Raw genomic sequence first — 17,901 nt, 5'->3', positions numbered from 1 at the left:
ATAGTATACAGATTGGGGGACGGCACTGTGGCGCAGTGGGTTAATGCCCTGGCCTGAAGGCTCTGGCATCCCATGTGGGCACCAGTTCCAGTCCCAGCTGCTCCTCTTCCAGTCTAGCTCTCTGCTGTGGCCTGGGAAAGCAGAAGATAGCCCAAGTCCTTGGGTCCCTGCCCCCGTGTGGGAGACCCGGAAGAAGCTCCTGGCTTCTGGCTTTGGATCGGTGCAGCTCCGGCCATTGCGGCCATCTGGGGAGTGAACCATCGGACGGAAGACCTCTCTGTCTCTGTCTCTGTCTCTGCTCTCTCTGTGTAACTCTGACTTTAAAATAAACAAATCTTTAAAAATTTAAAAAAATAAATAAGTAAAATAGTATACAGATAAGCCATAGAGTTGAATGTAAGTTCTTGCTGCTACACAGCCTTGCCAGCATTTCGTGTGTCAGTATTCTGGACTTGTGGCTGTTGGGATAGGTGTGACATGAATCTCTGTGTTTCAGTTTCCTTATAAGGTGAAGCCTCTTTTCATATGTTTAATGTCTGTCTTTGTGCTTTGAGTGCGGAGGTTCCTGTTAAGATGCTAGATGTCCATCCCGTGCTTTAGTTGGGTTGTTTGCGTTCTTACTAATGAGTGTTCCGAGCTCCGCATACATTTTGGGTAACCGTCCTTTATCATACCCACCTTTCACAAACACCTGCTCTCAGAAGGAGCTGGCCTTTGCCTTCTCTTGACCCTGTGTTTTACAGAGCCCAAAATTTTCAGTCTTGCTGTTGTTGAACTTACCAATTCTTTTGTGCGAAAAACCATTTCTGAAATGCAAAATCATATAGATTTTCTGTTATTCTCTAGGAGTTGTGTACATTGGCATTTTATGCTAAAGGTTTTGATCTATCTTGAGTTAACTTTTGGAAGAACCTAAGGTCTCTGTCTCCATGGGTTTTTATTCTTGCTCATAGAGTTACAGTCACTCCAGCACCATTTGTTGACAAGACTCTGTTCGCTCTGTTGCATTGCCTTGAATTATTTTTATAAAGCAAATGATGTTACTTTTCCCCTCTTTTTGCACTCTGCCAATTGCAGAAATTTTATTAGCTGGTACTGCTACTCCTCAGTGCCTGAGGTCAAGGACAACTAGCTCCCCAGCTGTCAATATTCAGGCAGACAATTGATCTTCTCATTTTATTTCCTCTTAGTAGCCATTTCCTGTTCTCCAGCCCCAACACTACTTAGAGAAACTAAATGTGTCCACTGTCATCGGTGCTTAGCGTAAGTGTAATATGACATGAATCAAAGACCCTTCAGGCCAGCGTAGAGACGGGAAATTGATTGCTGAAGAACAGAGGCTTTTCTGAAATTTCCTTTAGTCCAGACGGATCACCATGAATTAACTAAGCAAGAGGGCAGCAGGTGCTCTCATTAAATTTACAGTCACTGGCAGCAGATAGGAAAGTAGTTTTAAGAGCGCGTGCAGCTGTGTGGACACCTGTGATTGCGGCCATGGCCTTGGAGACTAGGGTGTGGTGGTGGAGGCAGCCAGTTCTCGGTGCCTCGGCCGCTCTGGCTGTTAGCTGAGCTGAGCGGGAAGTGTATTTCCCGAGACAGTAGGTAGCTTTCTGCAACCTGAGGGTTGTACAAAACTTTCCCGCATTTTCAGGGACACCCTAAGTGCTTTCTGGCACTGTTTCCCAGAAAGAAAAATGTTTTCACTGGTGTATTTCTTCTGTCATTTTCTTTGTCAATTTTTTTAAAGGTTTTATTTTTTTAAATGGCAGAGTTAGAGAGATGGAGAAAGAGAGGTTTTCCATCTGCTGGCTCACTCCCCAAATGGCTGTGACGCCTGGGCCAAACTGAAGCCAGGAAGGTCTCCCACTTGAGTGCAGGTGCCCAAAGCACTTGAGCCATCTTCGGCTGCTTTCCCAGCGCTTTAGCAGGGAGATGAGTTGGAAGTGGAGCAGCCAGGACCACTGTAACATAGCAGGTAAAGCCACCATCTGCAATGCTGGCATCCCCTATGAGTGCCAGTTTGAGTCCCGGCTGCTCCACTTCCGATCCATCTCCCTGCTTATGTGCCTGGGAAAGCCGTGGAAGCTGGCCCAAGTGCTTAGGACCTGCATCATGTAGGAGACTTGAAGGAAGCTCTGGCTCCTGGCTCTGGCCTGGTCCAGCCTCTGGTATTGTGTCCATCTGGGGGGTGAACCAGCAGTTGGAGGAGCTCGCTCTCTCCTCCTCTCTCTGTAACTCTGCCTTGCTACTAAATAAATAAATCTTTAAAAAAAATGTAAAGAGAATGTGGCTGTGCTCATTTCCAGAAACTGCTTGGCATACCGCTTCCTTGGTTTTCATCTTGACTCACATTATTGGGGCGTTGAATTTCTGCTGAAGCGCCTGGACAGTTTGCAGGATGGACTGCTGAGGGCCTTGCTCCCTCCTTCCCTTCCTTGGTTCATTCGTTGGTTCCTATCTTCTTTCTTGTCTTTACTTCTCATCTATACATTTAAAGAAAGCTTTTCAAATAAATCCACAAATGAAACATGGCCACTTACGATTAGTGTGTACTCAATGAAACCATGCAAGTGATGCTGTTTAAAAAGAGGAACTAAGGAAGATAAAGCTTTGTGGTGAGCACAGAGCACCCTTCATAGATGTGCGGCGGAGCATGTCCTCTGTCTTTAATCCTTTGTGGTTTCCTCTCTGGCTCACTGTGAGATGTCTTGATCCGGAAAGGCATGGCAAACTTTGACCGTGATAGTCTGTGCTGTTGGTGATGTGGCGCTAATGGGCCAGTGCAGGGCCTCACTGGGTAGGCTGCTGGGTTTCTCTAAACCTAGTCAGAGATGGTACATAGATAGGCTTCCAACCCTGGCCAACCTTAGAAGCCTGAAATAGAAGAGGGCTGGAATGTCAGACTGGGAAGATCCATAGGGTTTAACTCACTTTACTTTGGCTTTGCTCTTGGTTGTAGGAAAGGAGACCAGGTCTGGATAAGTGTGGCATGCCTCTCAGCACTTGTGATGAAGGAAATAAATCATGGCAAACCCTAGGATGATTGACAGCTAGCAGGTGCATCTTTATATATACCAGAGAACAGGCTCTCATTATTAAATTTCTAATTCATTATGGCTTCTCTCACACCCCCTATTACATGGAATGGACTTCTTTGGGTATATAAATATTCATCAAGATGGTGTTTAATACTGATTAACTTGTAACAAAGAGCGTATTTACTCCCAAAATTATGAATGTTTCCTGAAAAATTAAAAAAATATGGCACCCTATGTGAGTGTAATGTATCTTTATGGCCTATTTGCAGATAGACTTTGAGCATGCAACCCCTTAAGTAAGCACATTAAGCATCTATCAGTTTTGTGATGTGTGTATATGGCATTTTATGCAATGAATATAAAAGGTATGAAAATTGGGTGGCGATTTTCTTACTGGTAACTGCATCACCAGTGTGACTAACATTTAGTAAAGCACTTTTTGCCTTATTGGACTGAGGGACGGTGGGAAGAGCAGAGTATCAAAACAGAAATAGGGGTTTGTTCAGTTTTTGTGCTTGCCTTCAGCGTGCCTATAATGGGAATGACAGTGAAATTTGGTTTACGATATATACTGAAAAGTGATATCTTAAGAGGATTTCGAATAGCCAGTAGATAAAAGACTAATGTCCTTTGTTTGGTAATGCAGTACTTATATGTAGAAGCAGCCTAAATGTCCAACATTTCATTTTGTAAACTACAGGTTAGAATGGCAGTATAGCTGAATTGGCTATAAATCACTCATGCCAGGGACAGGTGCCTTTGTTCACTAAGGCACTGGTAGATGCTGTTCTTGCTCAGCGAGAAGTCATATTCCCTCCTGCATCTCTGAGTTCAGCCAGAGCTCCAGGGGATTCCTCAGTGGCCTGCCAGAGTCCCCCTAAGTGGTCAGCATCCATCCTTCTGATCCGTGACCCGAGGAATCCTCTGTACCCCAGGGACTCTGTATGTACAACCTCAGGTGTGAGCGAGTTAGTGTTCTTGGAACAACTCTAACCAATGGAGTGGTCAGCTGTGGGCAAATGCTGCAGCCTCCTACCCTATGAACAGAAAATTCCAGAGAGCTCTCCCTTCCCACCAGGCAGATTCAATATCACATGTTACTGGTCGTGTTAACTCTCTTCTGTACTCTTGTGCTTCAGTTAGACAGTTTCAACTCCCAAATACAGTGTGTCAGGCTCTGCTTTCTGGACGACCCAAACCAAGACAATCAGCAACAGTGGCATTTATTTCTATCAGAAGAATCTGTGTGATTTAAGTGTATTATTACATTCTGAAAGGACAATTAGAGAGTTAAGGAATAGTGGTTGAGGCTGGTGCTGTGGCATAGTAGGCTAAGCCTCTGGCTGTGGCATTGGCATCCTATATGAGCACTGGTTCCTGTCCCGGCTGCTCCTCTTCTAATCCAGTGCTCTGCTGTGGCCTGGGAAAGCAATAGAAGATGGTCCAAGTGCTTGGACCCCTGCACCTGCATGGGAGATCTGGAAGAAGCTCTTGGCTTCTGACTTCAGATCAGCCCAGCTCTGGACATTCGGGCCATTTGTGGAGTGAAGGAGTATATGGAAGACCTTTATTTCTGTCTCTCCCTCTCTTTGTGACTCTACCTCTCAAGTTAATCAATAAAATCTTAGAGAGAGAGAGAGAGAGAGAGAGATGGATTGAATAGTGATGTAGTCCTCAGTGTTTGACTATGAGCATTCCTTTTCTGGGTTCAGTAAAAATCAAATGAAACAAGATGGCCATGAATAAAAGATAATAATCCCTCTCCTCCTTTCCATTTGTTTCCCATAGACAATCAATATTAACTCCCTTTTTTAAATTTATTATTTTTTTCCCAAAAAAACCTTTTATTTAAGGAAGCTTCATGCATGTCATAAGTACAACTTTAGGAATATATTGATTCTTCTCACCATACCCGCCCTCCCACTCTGCTCCTCCTCCTCCCACTCTCATTCTCAGTCCCACTCTCCACTAAAATCCATTTTCAATTAACTTTATACACAAAAGACCAACTCTGTACTAAGCAAAAATTTCACCAGTTTGCATGGTAAAAAAAAAAAAAAGAAAGAAAACAAATAGAAAGAACTGTTCCTCAATAGTCCAGACAAGGAATGTTCAAAGTCATTGCATCTTTAGTTTTTTGTTTTGTTTTGTTTTTGTGACAGGCAGAGTGGACAATGAGAGAGAGAGAGACAGAGAGAAAGGTCTTCCTTTGCCGTTGGTTTACCCTCCAATGGCCACCGCGGCCGGCGCCCTGCGGCCGGCACACCGCGCTGATCCAAAGCCAGGAGCCAGGTACTTCTCCTGGTCTCCCATGGGGTGCAGGGCCCAAGGACCTGGGCCATCCTCCACTGCACTCCCTGGCCACAGCAGAGAGCTGGCCTGGAAGAGGGGCAACAGGGACAGAATCCAGCGCCCCGACCAGGACTAGAACCCGGTGTGCCGGCACCGCAAGGTGGAGGATTAGCCTATTGAGCCGCGGCGCTGGCTCAAAGTCATTGCACCTTGAAGGTAATTTCATTCTTTTTCTTTTCTTTTCTTTCTTTCTTTTTTTTTTTTTTTAAACTTAATTAACTGTAACAAAGCACTCAAGAATGATACATCTTTTGGGAGCACTTAGATATAGTTAAAACACAATTCTTTGAGGACAGAGGTTCTGCATGGGAAGTTAATGCACAGTGACTTTTGTTGTTACTTTAGCACTTAATACTCTTATGTATGATGTCCATGATCACCCAAGGCTCTTGACATGAGCTGCCTAGGCTATTGAAGACTTTTGAGTCCACAAATTCCATCAGTGATTAGGATCGTAAGCAAAGTGGAAATTCTGTCCTCCCCTCAGAGAAAAGTATATCCTTCTTTGACAACCACTTCTTTCCATTGGGGTCTCACGCACCGAGATTCTTCATGTAGAACATTATTTTCCTCAGTGTCTTGGCTTTCCATGCTTGAAATGTTCTTTCAGGCTTTTGGCCAGACCAAAATGCCTCGAGGGCTCATTCTGAGGTCAGAGTGCTATTTAAAAGGATTGTCATTCTATGAGTCTGTTCTGTGGACTGCTTCTCATGTTGGAATATTGTCTCCTTTTAAACTGTATCTATTATTATTACCAGACCCTTAATCATATCTGTATGATCACCACCCAGCTTAAGGGGATTTGGGGTCCCATGGCAAGTTTTTAAACTATACCCATAGAAGTAAGTCTGTAGAAATGTATGCAAAATTATATAGCTTTACATTTACAGACTTCATAGTTACAGCTTTAGGAACATGGTGATTCTTCCCACTGTGCCCACCCTCTCATGTACATTCCCAACCCCTCTTCCTCCTCCCTCTTATTCCCACTCTTATTTTTTTGCTGAGATCCATTTTCAGTTGACTTTATACACATATTATTAACTCTATGTTAAAAAGAGTTCAACAAATAGTATTAAAAAAAAAAAAAAAAACTGTTCCTCAACAGTCAAGACAAGGGCTGTTCAAGTCATTACTTTTTTTTGTGTTTGTTAGCAAGGAATAGCTTTTTCCATCCTTTCACTTTCAGTCTGTGTGCATCCTTGTTAGTGAGATGTGTTTCTTATAGGCAGCAAATAGATGGGATTTGTTTCTTAATCCATTCTGCCAGTCTCTGTCTTTTAACTGGAGAGTTGAGGCCATTTACATTCAAGGTAACTATTGATCACCAACAACTTGCTCTGCCATTTTCCCAAATATTTTCCTATTATTTACTTTGGATTTTCTTTGTACTTTTATTGGGCGATTTTCTTCCTTTACCTTATTTTGTAGTGATGACTGTGTTTCTGTGTTACTGTGTGCAACACCTCCTTAAGCATCTTTTGTAAGGCTGGATGGGTAGAGACAAATTCTTTGAATTTGTTTGTTATGGAAGGTCTTTATTTCATCTTCATTCATAAATGAGAGCTTTGAAGGATACAGTACTCTTGGTTGACCATTTTTTTTCTCTTAAGACTTGGAATATTATCTCACCATTCTCTCCTAACCTGTAGGGTCTCTGATGAGAAGTCCTCTGTGAGTCTAATTGGAGCTTCTCTGAAAGTAATCTGGTGTTTCTCACGTGCATGTTTTAGAATCTTTTCTTTAAGTTTTACTGTAGAGTTTGATTACAATGTGTCATGGTGAAGATCTTTTCTGGTCATGTCTATTATGAGTTCTGTGTGCTTCTTGTTCTTGGATGTCCCTTTCTTTTTTAAATTAGGGAAGTTTTCTATTACTATTTCAGTATAAATTTCTTCTAATCCTTTCTCTTTCCATGCCTCAGGAACTCCTGGAACCCTTATGTTGGGTTGTTTGATAGTATCTTGTAGAGTCCCAACAGTGTTTTATAATTTTCTAGTTTCTTCTTGTTTCTGGTCTGACTGTATAATTTTCTGCGATTTGTCTTCTAAGTCAGATATTCTTTCTTCTGCTTCACTAACTCTGTTGTTAAACTTTCTACAGCTTTTTTTATTTCTTCTATTGAATTCTTCATTTGCAAAGTTTCTTTTTGCTTTCTCTGTAAGATCTCAATTTCATGGGAGAAATTTTCTTTCATGTCAAGTACAGATTTCAGTAGTTCATGAATTAGATTCTGATTACTTCTATGTAATCTTATGATGAGTTTTTTGAATTCTATTTCTTGAATTTCTTGAAGCTCTTCATTTTCACAATCTAGTATTGAAGTGTTGTATTCTTTTGAGGGCATCGTGGCGTGTTTATTATTCTTGTTTCTTGAATTGGTATGTTTATTATTCAGGATTTGTGGAGATACTTGTTGATTTCTTCTTTGTGTTATCACTGTGGCAGCTTTTATCTTGGGACTATGTGTGGATTAGTGAGTGGAGTGTCTGCTTTCAGGGAATACCTAGAGGCATGTGTTGGGTGTGGCCAGGGAACCATCGCTGCAGTGTGAAGGGTGTATTAAGGGAGTGTTCTGCTTAGCTCATTTCCTCTCCTCAAAGGAGACCAGTGCCTGGTGCTGGCCCCAGTGAGTATACTATTTGTCCACACTTCCACCAGGATGACACAAAGGATTTGTGCAGTTTTCCATGTAAGCAGATTCCCCTGCAATGTCCCTCACCAGGGACCCAGGACACCCTGAGCATGTGGTGCCTCCCACAGTGACTGTCCAGAGTCTCAGCCACACCCTGAACCTTCCTGCACAACCTCAGTGTTTCCACAGTCCTGCAGCCTCATTGTTTTCACAGTCCTGGCACACAATCCTCCCACGGTCATGAAGCACCCAGCCCTCCATTAGTTCTCCCTGCCAGGCTTAGGAGTCTCCCCTTGACTGGTAGCTGGGTGCTGACGTGGGCTGATGAAGCTGCTACATATGTCCTAGATGGTGCCTGCTCTGTCTCGGGTTGTTACAGGACACCCCTGCCGGGTGACTGGGGAGAGAGAAACATGCCCCCCCCCCCCTTATTCATTCGTCTCTAGTTTGGCAGATACACTATCCTCCACAGGGCTCCAAGCTGGATTCCCTCCAGGCTTCTCTGCAGCTGTCTCACCAGTGGCTTGGGCTGCTGCACTCTGGTCTCGCCTCTCTCCAACGCTGGTATAGAGGCTCTCTCGGTTGCCGGGGTCCTGAGTTGTGCATGGCCACACTCTCCACGTAGCTCTGCTGTGTCCCCCTATTTTGCATGGAGTTTCCTCTGTGGTTTTCTAACTCTTCCCTGAGACTGTACTCCATCCACTTTTTTAAAACTATGTTCTAGACTACAGCGGTAAACTCACTTCTTAATCTTTCACCTTCTCCTCCCCAGGTCTCTCCTAACATTTTTTCAGTCAATATTAACTACTTTTTAATGTTTCAGGTTACTCGTATAATTTCTAGCGAAATCCAAACATGGTGATTCCATAGTTTAAAAAATAGCTCGGTAGTATAAAACTTTTAACTTTATTAATAATCCCATTTATAGTTTATGTTACGTGCTCTAATTGTTCTGCAAATTCTGCAATTATTTCTCCATTATCCATATAGTAATAAAAACACAGTAACCTCTCTCTACCCCCTGTTCCACATGATATCTCATCTTCTTATACTTTACCTGTAACCATAATCTGTAACCATAATTATGTCTTAGGTGCTTTGTCTATATATTCTAAGAGTTGAAACAAATAAGCAGTGTTTTCATTAATATATCATGCAATTTCCTTTCCTACTGTTTGGAAAATGACGGCATAGAAAAATGTTTCATAGTTAACATTTTCAATAAAAGTTGGGAGAGAACAGTATGAAGAATCGTGTGTTTGGTTTCCTTACATTATTCTACTAGGGTCTAAGTCTAAACTAATTTTCCAGGCATATTTCATTTTGTTCTTCTCTATGTTGCTTTCAACTACCCTTGGGCTTAGTTAGCTAGATATTTTCTTTTCAAAATAAATATTTAGTACTATAAATTGTCCTATAATTGGCATTTTAGCTGCATCCTAGAAATTTTAATAAACTGAGTTTTTATTTTCACTCATATCGTTTCACAATTTTTTAAAGATTTATTTATTAGTTGAAGTGCAGGTACAAGAGAGAGAGAGAGCATGAGATCTTCCATCCGTTAGTTCATTCCCAAGTTGGGCACAGCAGCTTAGCTGGGCTGATCTCAAGCCAGGAGCCAGGAGCTTCTTTCAGGTCTGCCCTGTGGGTGCAGGGGCTGAAGTACCTGGGCCATTATCTGCTGCTTTCCCAGGTGCATTTTCAGGGAGCTAGAACAGATGTGGAACAGCCAGGCGTCAATCCAGCGCCTGTATGGGACGCCAGCACTGCAGGTGAAGTCTCAACCTGCTACATCACATTTCCTGGCCCTACAATTTATCTTAAAACATGTGTTCATTAATTTTCAGATTTATGGATTTTTCAGGCATCCTTTGTACTTATTTCTAGTGTAATTCTTAGAATTCTGTGATTTATGTTTTTTAAAATTCCACTGAAGTTGGAGAACATACTTTGATCAAATCCTTGATTTACTGCGTTTGTGTCGTGTGCAAGTGAAAATGATGTGTGTTCACTTTGTCTGCTTGCAGTGCTCTGCGAGAGTCAGTGAGGTCCACTTGGTTGCTAGTATAGTTCAAGTGTTCTGTACTTTCACTGGTTTTCTTCAGGTCTGTCAGCTGATCTGGGATGCTGAACTCTCCAACACCCTAAATCATCTCTTTGTCTTGGATATTCATTCAGTTTGTATGTGTACGTGTGTTCTGGGAATTACGTTAGGTGGACGCACGTTGATCGTCTTTCTAATTGCTTGATTAAGATTCTCCATTACTCTGAACTCTTTGCCTTCAGTATCATTTTTGTCTCATAGTCCATATTTTTTCTTAGAATAATGTAGTCATGCCTTTATCTATGGTTACTGTTTGTAAAATGCAAATTTCCTACAATTTTAATTCCGTCTTGTTTGTGTATTTGAACCTACATGTGTCTTAATGATTTTCTTAGCATTATCATATGCGTCTTTGCATTTTATTACTCTTAAGGTTAAAATTAACTTAACCTAGTAACATCCAGAAATTTTGATGTGATATGTCTTGACTGATAGGCTTTTGGGTTTCTTTATTCTGTACTCGAAATTTGTCATACTACTGTCTATGAGCTCTCTGTGCTTCTAATGTTATGTATTTAATCCAACTGTAGCTCCTTTACATGCTGACCTACTCTGTTGTCTTCAAGAGTTTCTATCTTTGAACTTGAGCCGTTAGACTGTTACCTGTGTGTGATCTCTGTCTTTTTTTTTTTTTTTTTTTTTGTGACAGGCAGAGTGGACAGTGAGAGAGAGACACAGAGAGAAAGGTCTTCCTTTGCCGTTGGTTCACCCTCCAATGGCCGCTGCGGCCGGTGCACCGTGCTGATCCGATGGCAAGAGCCAGGTACTTATCCTGGTCTCCCATGGGGTGCAGGGCCCAAGCACTTGGGCCATCCTCCACTGCACTCCCTGGCCACAGCAGAGAGCTGGCCTGGAAGAAGGGCAACTGAGACAGAATCCGGCGCCCCGACTGGGACTAGAACCCGGTGTGCTGGCGCCGCAAGGCGGAAGATTAGTGAGCTGCGGCGCCAACCTGATCTCTGTCTTTATCTTGCCTTAGAGTTGATTAAGCTTTCGGATGTATAGGTTAATACTTTAAGTGAAATACGGGAATATTTCCTCAAATATTTTCTGTGTTTTTTTCTCATTCATCATGCATATGTTTGTATGATTGATATTTCATAGGTCTCTGAAATTCTGACTGTTTCTTTTTTCTCTTTTTGCTCTTAAAAGAATATAACTTCTCTTGATCTTAAAATTCCTGATTCTTTTGTCAGATCAAATCTTGTATTGAATCTTTATAGTAAATATTTCAGTTATTGTAATTTGAACTGAGGAATTTCAATTTAGTGGATGTTTCTTAAATAATTTTTATTTTGTTATTGATACTTTCTGTGTGGGAAATAATTGTCCTTATACTTTAGTTGTTTACATGTGATTCTTTAGCTTGGGCTTTTACTTTATTCAAAAATTTCTTGAGTCCTCTCTTTGCAGTATGTGTCTCACATTCAACCAAGAATGAGTGGATAACTAGATTTTGGGGAGTAATAGATTCACTTATTTTTTAAGATTGAATTATTTATGTGAAAGGGTTAGAGAGAGAGGAACACACACACACACATGCACACACACACACAGCTATCTTTCTGTCTGTCTGTCTATCTGTCTATCTAGGTGCTGGTTCATTCCCCAAATGACCCCAATGGTGAGTGCTGTGCCAAGCTGAAGCCAGGAGCCAGCACTTCCATTATGGGCTCCTACATGGGTGTCAGGGTCCCCAACACTTGGGCCATCTCCCACTGCTTTTCCCAGGCCATTAGCAGAGAACTGAATTGAAAGTAGAGTAGCCAGACTTGAACTGGCACCCATATGGATGCCAACATTACAAGTGGAGGCATTACCCATTATGCCACAGTGCTGGTCCCCGGATTTCTTCTTTTTTTAAGATTTATTTATTTATTTAAAAGGCAGAGTTAGAGAAGGAGAGGCAGAGAGAGAGGCAAGAGTGAGAGAGAGAGATCTTCCATCGCTGGTTCACTCCCCAGTTGACTGCAATGGCCACAGCTGCACTGATATGAAGGCAGGAGCCAGGAGCTTCTTCCAGGTCTCCCACATGGGTGCAGGGACCTGAGGACTTGGGCCATCTTCCACTGCTTTCCCAGGCCATAGCAGAGAGCTGGATCGGAAGTGGAGCAGCTGGGACTCGAACCTGCTGCCCATATGGGATGCTGGCACCACAGGCGGTGGCTTCACCTGCTATACCATAGCACTGGCCCCCAGATTTATTTCTTGGAATCCAGCTATGTGATAGTGTCATTCAGTTGGACTAGCAGTTGGTTTGGATTTAGAAAAGAAACATTTAATGAATGGTGCTGGGACAATTAGATACAAACACAAAAAAGATGGATTTGGATCACTGAAATCAAACAAAAACATGAACTTAAACTATATTATAGCCAATATATAAGAGCTAAAACTAGGAAACACAAGGCAACATAAGGAGGTACTCATAAATTAGGGTTAGCAGACAATGTCTTAGCTGAGACACCAAAAAAAAAAGTGATAAGCATTTAAAATGCTAAACAGGGTTCCATCAAAATTAAAAAGCCTTTGTACTACCCAGGACTCAAGAATTGAAAAGGCATGCCAGAAATTGGTAGAAAACATGTGTAAACCATATGTGATCAAGGACTTGTATTAATTAACAAGAACACAACTAATTTCATTTAAAGTGAGAAAAGATTACAATGGACATTTCACTTACATAAACTACACAAATGGGCAATGAACTTGTGCAAAGATGCTGAACATTTCGTTGCATTAGGAAAACGCAAACCAAGTCCACAATGATGCGTCACTTCTCATCCATTCAAATGTCTCAAACAACACTAACAACACTGTGTGAGGCTGGCGCCGCGGCTCACTAGGCTAATCCTCTGCCTTGCGGTGCCGGCACAGCGGCTTCCAGTCCCGGTTGGGGCACCGGATTCTGTCCGGGTTGCCCCTCTTCCAGGCCAGCTCTCTGCTATGGCCCGGGGGTGCAGTGGAGGATGGCCCAGGTGCTTGGGCCCTGCACCCCTGGGAGACCAGGAGAAGCACCTGGCTCCTGCTATCGGATCAGTGCGGTGCGCTGGCCGCAGCGCGCCGGCCGCAGCAGCCATTGGAGGGTGAACCAACGGCAAAAGGAAGACCTTTCTCTCTGTCTCTGTCTCTCTCTCACTGTCCACTCTGCCTGTCAAAAAAAAAAAAGTAAAATAAAATAAAAATTTATAAAAAAAAAACACTGTGTGTATTCATTTCCCTGTGGCCTTCACCTCCACGTTTACTATACTTACCTTACACTATACTTAACTACTAGAGTGGGCAGAGGCCACCTCTTGTATGCTCACCGTCGTATCCACAGGACAGAGGTGAGTGCTTGCTATGTGATAGGTATTTAATGAAAATGTGTTGCATAGAGGGATCCCCTAAAACTAGTTGCATATCTCAGTAAAGCTAACCGTGTCCCAAGTTGAACTAATATTCCTGTTCTTTGTGATGGCGACATGGCTGCCTATTTGCTGACATCAGCAATTTAGCACATGCTCGTGAAGATGGTTGTGGTACACAGCCCGTTTGAAACAGTGGAGCCATAACCTGTAGAGCTGCAGGTGGTAATTCGTTTTGTTTCAGTGGGCGCATGAAGGGTCTTCATTCTCTAACGTCTGTAAATCTGAAGTCCCGTGTGACGAAGAACAGGCTAAGTGATGCTGTAGTAACAAATCAGCCCCAGAAAGTCAGTGACCTAACATTAGAGAATTTCTCACTTATACTGCGTATTTATTGCCTCTGGTGGAGGGACGCTGGGAACCCTGAGAGACTTAGGGGGGTCTGCCACCAACAGCCTTGGGTAGGACCCAGAAGCAGAAGGCACCAAGAGCTCACAGCCGCTCTTCTGGGCTTTGAGAAGTGATGCTCCTCATTTCTGCTCATGCTGCCTTGGCTAAATTAAGTCACCTGTGTCCAAATAATGGACATTGGGTTAGGAAATCTTAGGAAGAACTCGGTGGACAGTAAATTTATCTGGTGAGCAGTACTTATCTCTGTCAGAAATATTTGTTCTTAAAACATATTTTCCCTGGTCCTTAGGTGTAGATGAAGTGTATCTAAAGGTGTGCATCAATTTGTGTGTAACTTTACTCTCTGTTCCTGCTTATGTAACAGCCCACACTGTTTGTATACCCTACCAGCTGTCATTCCAGACCAAGGACTCAAGTAGAGAGAAAATCAGATTCTGAACTTGGATCTGCCATGTTTTGCCTTTTCATGGATCATATTAGCGTGATCATCGTGTTAACAGTTGTTCAATGTTGCTTTAGTTTCCTGAATTTTGGGCATCCTTTGAAGTTCTTTGCTTTTTTTTTTTTTTACTCTACTAATTTTTTTCTTTTTTAGTCTTGAATGTTTTATTGTTCTGAGACATGACTGGTATTATAGCCTTTTGCCTTGTGTGAGTTTTTGTTTTGCTTTTCACTCTACCACCATTCTGCCATGAGTTGTGGACAGCTGTGTACCAAGAAGCGTCAGGCTAGTGGACAATTATTTTTGCTCCATGTGCTGTCTCTATATTGTGCCTTTCTTACATTAGCTGGATGACCTTGTTAATGTCTTAGCTTTTTCTGAAAAATATCTCAGAACTTCTCAAGCTCAGTTGGTTTTAATGTGAAAAGAGCTTTGTAATTCCTTCCCCCCAAGGTTTTGTTTTGTTTATTTTTTTTTTGTTTTAAATTTGTTTATCCACTTATTTATTCACATGGCGGGGAGAGTGAGAGAGCATGCTCAGATCTGGTTTAATCTCAGAATGTCAGCATTGGCCAGGATGGAAGTGGGATCCAGGGATGCCATCTGGGTTTCACACAGGGTAGAAGGAAGCCACCGCTGCCGGCTCTTAGGTCTGCATTGCTGGGAACCTGGAATCAGGCAGGAATCAAACCCAGGAACTTTGATATGGGATGTGATGATCTTCACCTCTAAGATGAGTATCTACATCTGAGGTTTTTATACTGGAACAAATATCAAAATAAAATATGTAACTCAATCTGGCATGTAATACTACCTAACTTCAGAAAGTTGGTGGGTAAATGGAATTCAAAGATAAATTTTTTGTGTGGGTATTTGTTGTAGCATTTAAGTCACCACTTGGAACAAAGCTGGAGTTGTGGACATTTGGGAGTCAGCCACTGAATGGGAAATTCTCTCTCTCTCTCTCTCTCTTTTTATCTCTTTCTCTCTGCTTTTAAATATATGAATAACAAGTTTATTTAGAAGCAAAACATTTTGAAATCATGCAACACTTTTTCGTAACAGACAGTTTCCATGAATTCTGAAGACCCTTTGCATGGATTTCACATTTTTGGTACCAAAATAAACCTTGAATCCCACTGTCCATGAATTACTGAAGTATCCTTGTAGATAGTAAGTGAATAAATGTTCTCCGTGATCTGACCACGAATTCCAAGTGTGTGCTCACGTAGAAAGAGTCCTGAAGAACGGAGTGGGAATGCAGGCACCGTTGCTTAGTAAGCGGATAGCAGAGCGATTGGTTTGAGATTCTAATTTGTTTATTTCCCTGAAATAGGAAGCGGAATCATGATCTGACCACACTGTCCTGAAACAGCCCCAGAGCACAAGGGCCGCGTGGGCCTGGGGTGAGATGCGAAAGCTCTTCCCAGGGAATGCTGTTCAAATTCTTTGTGGCTGTGAGTTTCAGGTTCCGGCCAAAAGGGGGAGTGGTCCATTTGAGGAGCAAGGTTGAATTTACTCCTTTGAAATAAGCCGCAAGAACACCAGACAAGCATTTCAGAACACCAAGTCTTTGTTTCCCTTCCTAAACAATAGCAAACGGCGCTCAGATGTTTCGGCTCTAATTTCACCCTCTTTGCTTGTAAAAAGTCCCTTCGTTTCTGCAGGTGCCACAAGCATGTTTGTGGTGCGGCCATTAGGAGTCTGCTTGCAGAAAGTCCTTACGAGGAGGCGGCTATGTGGTCCTTTGGAACCTCTCCTGGGCGAGGGTCAGAACCGAAGGGCAGTGGAGACATCTGAGACAGCTTTGGCGGCCACGTCCTGCGATTTGTAGTCATGATCTTAAACCACACACAGTCACCTTTTCTGAAAAGAGGTTGTTTTCCACCCGCAGAAAATTTGCAAACTGCAGATGTCCCATTTGCAAGAAAGCGCATGACTGTTGGTCCCTCTAGGAAAGAGGTAGATCTTAGCATGACTTCCGTGAGAACAAAAGACAAGGCACAACTCAGGGATGTCATTTGTGTCCCAGTAGATATGAAACGGCACCAGCTATATGGTCAGGATCAGAGTCTGCATTGCTGTTGAGGACAAGGCCCTTGGGTAAGTTTTCAAACTCTTGAAGCCTCAGTTTTCTCCTCTGTAAAATGGACACAATAACTGATAACGGGAAAAAAAATTCTCTGTTGGTGTCTGATACACAGGGAGTAGTCCTCATGTTGGCTGACTTTCATTAGAGTTAGTCTTAATTGCATGTTTATCTTTGTTTCTGTATGTATAGACACAAATATATCACCAATACCACCACTTTGTTGATAAGCAACTTCTAGGATAGGTAGTACATTTTCAAGTGGCTAAGAAAATGAGCACCTCAAATTTGAAGTTTATGGGACCTGTTCAGTTAAATACTTACCCTGTGCCCCCATATGAATATGAGTCACATAGAGTTCACTGTGTGTTATCACCCCAAGCATATTCCACCACAAACACTCGTAAGGATGTGTGACAGAAGCATGACAAGTAACAATCATTTAAAATCACATTTTGTAACTTTATTAAATGTTGAAGAGATTTTTGGAATGCCTGTGTTAGCACAGATAATAGTTAATAAAAGGTCTGGGGTGTTGTTGCAGTTTTGAAATTGAATTCAAAGCCTCTTCCTGAGGTACCTAAGAAATCTCATAATGTTTTTATAGATTATCCATCTCTGGGGCGGGGGGCAGGAGACAAAAAGAATTCTGACTTTTGGCTATTTGTGGAGTATTTTGAAAGAAATATTATATATTCTGTAGATGTCCCATGATGTCTCAGAGGTCTTTTGGTGCATGTGAGTTATGGAGTAGCCTTAAGCTGACTTTCCTGAAACGGTGGTCACATGTGGCGTATTAATTTGGTGTGTATAAATGTGCAGGTGTACAGCAACTTTGATAGTTGATGTATATGTGACATTTTGTAGTTTGTGGACATCTACATTTAGATGTAAGTGGAAAGATGGCTATTTAGAATATGTTACCAGGATTTTGAGGTAATACTTTTACTTTTTTTTTTTTTTTTTTTTTTTTTGACAGGCAGAGTGGACAGTGAGAGAGAGAGACAGAGAGAAAGGTCTTCCTTTGCCATTGGTTCACCCTCCAATGGCCACCGCAGCCGGCGCGCTGTGGCCGGCACACCGCGCTGATCCAATGGCAGGAGCCAGGAGCCAGGTGCTTTTCCTGGTCTCCCATGGGGTGCTTTTACTTTCGACCCACATTTGAGGAAAAGAGTAAGTTTTACAAACTTTGTTTTTCACATGAATGATTATTCATGAAATTTTTGAGTATTTCAATACTTTACTGTATTTTACAAATTTCCTCCCAAGTTCTTGCTGTTGATCAGATATAAACATCACTGCATCTTTTTCGTGACATCAGAAGTAAGCTACTAACCAAGCCATCACCGCACTAAAACTTTGATTTTTTTTCTGAATAAAGATTAAATAACCATGAACAATAATACTAATATCATGCACGTAGTTTTAAGTAATTCTTATCCATACAGCTTTTTACTGGAGGGGGAAAAGTTAGTGATGCCGT

The 17,901-nt window shown here is 42.2% G+C and overlaps 1 long non-coding RNA gene across 1 annotated transcript in view; it reads left to right on the top strand.

Moving 5' to 3' along the window:
* LOC149126035 (uncharacterized) overlaps positions 1-16,439 on the top strand; it is a 31,215-nt gene extending 14,776 nt beyond the window's left edge. The window contains exon 3 of the long non-coding RNA XR_016235305.1: positions 16,365-16,439. This is a non-coding gene — a long non-coding RNA (uncharacterized LOC149126035). The remainder of the gene's footprint in view (positions 1-16,364) is intronic.
* The last annotated feature ends 1,462 nt before the right edge of the window (positions 16,440-17,901 follow it).

Source organism: Oryctolagus cuniculus, chromosome 6 (genome assembly GCF_051225735.1).
Source record: "Oryctolagus cuniculus isolate XC-2025 breed Fujian yellow rabbit chromosome 6, ASM5122573v1, whole genome shotgun sequence".
NCBI classification, from domain to species: Eukaryota; Metazoa; Chordata; class Mammalia; order Lagomorpha; family Leporidae; genus Oryctolagus; species Oryctolagus cuniculus.
Note: the sequence above shows the minus strand (reverse complement) of the source record. Positions and strands in the feature narration are given on the sequence as shown.